The following is a 2,812-nucleotide window of genomic DNA, read 5'->3' on the forward strand; positions in this document are numbered from 1 at the left end:
CAAAAAAAAAAAAAAAAAAGACTTTACTGCATGCCACATGCACTGGCATCTGAGAATTCTTTAAAGAAATATAGGGTCTGATGTAATAACGTAAAGTGAGTATTCTGATGGAAAAGTATACAGACATGTATGAATGGAGTGCGGAAGAAATCTACTTAGATAATAGTGGTCAGAGACCCTTTTGAGAGAGAACTAAAGACCACAGGCTGCGCAAGGTGGCTCGTGCCTGTAGTCCTAGCACTCTGGGAGGCTGAGGTAGGTAGCCTGAACAAGAGTAAGACCTCATCTCAAAAAATAGCCAGCACCTGTAGTCCCAGCTACTCAGGAAGCTGAGGCAAGAGAATTGCGTAAGCCCGGGAGTTCGAGGTTGCTGTGAGCTATGATGGCACAGCACTCTACCAAGAATGACAAAGTGAGAATCTATCTCAAAAAATAAAAAAAAAAAATAAAATAAGACCATAGTTACAAAGAGCCGGCCATGGAAATTACAAAGATAGAGGATGAAACTGGTGGGTGGGGGAGAGTCATCCAGGCACCACAAGGAGTAAAATGTCTACAAACAATTAAAGGGAAAATAAAGGTAGATAAGGAAGAGCAGAACACAAAAGGGGAATGATTCAAGGTCTTACTGAGGTAGTTCTGAGAGGATACTGGATTAGATCCCAAACTCTATGGTAAACCACTGAAGAATTTTACACTATATAGGGTGGTGCCTGTGGCTCAAAGGAGTAGGGCACCGGCCCCATATACCAGAGGTGGTGAGTTCAAACCCGGCCCCAGCCAAAAAAAAAAAGATTTTTACACTATATAATGACAGTGTTCAAAATACCCACTTTGGGCGGCACCCATAGCTCAGTGGGTAGGGCACCAGCCACAGACATCCAGGCTGCCAGGTTCAAACTCAGCCCAGGCCAGCTATAACAACAATGGCAACTGCAACAAAAAAATAGCCAGGCATTGTGGCAGGCACCTGTAGTCCCAGCTACTTGGGAGGCTGAGGCAAGAGAATCACTTAAGCCCAAGAGTTTGAGGCTGCTTTGAACTGTGATGCCATATAGCTCTACCGAGGGCAACATAGTGAGACTCTGTCTCAATTTAAAAAAAAATAAAAAGATATCCACCTTGGTTTTTTCTTTTTTTTAGAGACAGAGTCTCACTTTATTGCCCTTGGTAGAGTACCGTGGAGTCACAGCTCACAGCAACCTCCAACTCCTGGGCGTAGGCAATTCTCCTGCCTCAGCCTCCTAAGTAGCTGGGACTAACAGGCGTCCACCACAACACCTGGCTATTTTTTTGTTGGAGTTTGGCCGGAGCCGGGTTTGAACACGCTACCCTCGGTATATGGGGCCGGTGCCCTACTCACTAAGCCAAGATACCCACTTTTGGGAGGCACCTGTGGCTCAAAAGGGTAGGGCGCCGGCCCCATAGGCCGGAGGTGGCGCATTCAAACGCAACCCCGGCCAAAAACTGCAAAAAAAAAAGAAATTCACTTTGATGTGAAACGTTAACTGAGGACAGAAAGCACTACCTATGAAAACAAATCACCTGGTTCCTTTAAGTCTAGATAATTTTCTCAAACTGTCCGACTGATTTTAGGTGTGCTCTATTCCAGCCCATTAAATAGCCAACTCGCTGCAAAGGAATTGAGGGCCAGCGTGCAGGGCTTCCCCTCCGGGGGTCAAGTTCTGCCACTCAGTACTTGTGTGACTCAACCTCTCCGGCCCTCAGGCATATACTGACAATATTTTAAAAGGTCGAAGTAAAAGTAAACGGACGACTGCACGGAAGGGCTTTGGCATACACAAAAAAGAGCCTTCAACTTTAGCAGGAGGCCATTAGGTGTCCGATGCGACCGTCCCCCTGCCCGAGGGGGCAGGTTTAACCACCGCAGAGTTCAGACCCAGGAGGTTTCCAACCACTCCCTCCCCCAGCGAGGTCGCCGCGGATGGGGAGTCGCGAAGAACAGCAGTTAACAGATTTACTGTGCGTTGGTTCATTGCTAAATGCTTACACCGACATGCTTTTAATCCTGACCAGACCTGGGGTGAAAGTCATCATCTCAATTTCAGAAAGAAAGTGAAAGTCCAGAAAGACAGTTACCCGCCGCACCAGCTGGTCAGAGTAGGGGCTCGAACCCGGGTCCACGGAGGCCACACCAGGCTACCCACGACACCCACGACAACCACGACCCCCACGCCGGCAGCTCGAGACCCGGACTTCAAGTTCAGGCACCTAGCCCAGTTCCGACCGGGACGCAGTGGGCACCGCAGCACTGCGGGCGACGCCCGTTTCTCAGCCCCACAAGCGAAGGCCGCCAAGGGGGCGGCGCCGCCAGAGGCTGCCGAGGCTCCAGCTTCCAGAGGAGAAAGCGCGGCCTCCTCCTCCCGCGACCCGAGGAGACGCCGCCGCGCGGACACCCTTTCCTCGAGGCCGCGACCCCGAGGCCTAAAACCCCCTCGCCCGCACACTCCTCCCTCGGGGTGGTGGCCTCTTTCTAAACTGGAGGCCGCAAGAGGCTTCCCAGGAACGGCCCGCCGCTCACCTGGAACAAGAAGGACGCCAACCCCAGCAGCCAGCCACAGCCTTGGATCCTCCTCCTGCAAACCCCAGTACCGAACAACGGCCCCCCGAGCTGCCTCACCACTTCCGACCATCACGGAGGAGCGTGCCCATTGGCCACGTTAGGCCCCGCTGTCAGCCCATTGGATAGCACCGTTGTCGCTCCCAGACCCCGCCTTCTGCGCATCGATTGGCTCTTTGGAGCTACAGAAGGGTGTGTCCTTGGAAGTCCTGGCCACTGAATATCTGGAAA

At 51.7% G+C, this 2,812-nt stretch overlaps 1 protein-coding gene across 1 annotated transcript in view; it reads right to left on the bottom strand.

Annotated features, from left to right (window-relative positions):
• TRAFD1 (TRAF-type zinc finger domain containing 1) overlaps window positions 1-2,601 on the bottom strand; it is a 34,578-nt gene extending 31,977 nt beyond the window's left edge. The window contains exon 1 of the mRNA XM_012805250.2: window positions 2,543-2,601. The gene's annotated coding sequence lies outside the window, so the exon portion shown is untranslated. The remainder of the gene's footprint in view (window positions 1-2,542) is intronic.
• Window positions 2,602-2,812: the final 211 nt, after the last annotated feature.

Source organism: Otolemur garnettii, unplaced genomic scaffold, assembly GCF_000181295.1.
Source record: "Otolemur garnettii isolate 467f Iridium unplaced genomic scaffold, OtoGar3 scaffold00038, whole genome shotgun sequence".
NCBI classification, from domain to species: Eukaryota; Metazoa; Chordata; class Mammalia; order Primates; family Galagidae; genus Otolemur; species Otolemur garnettii.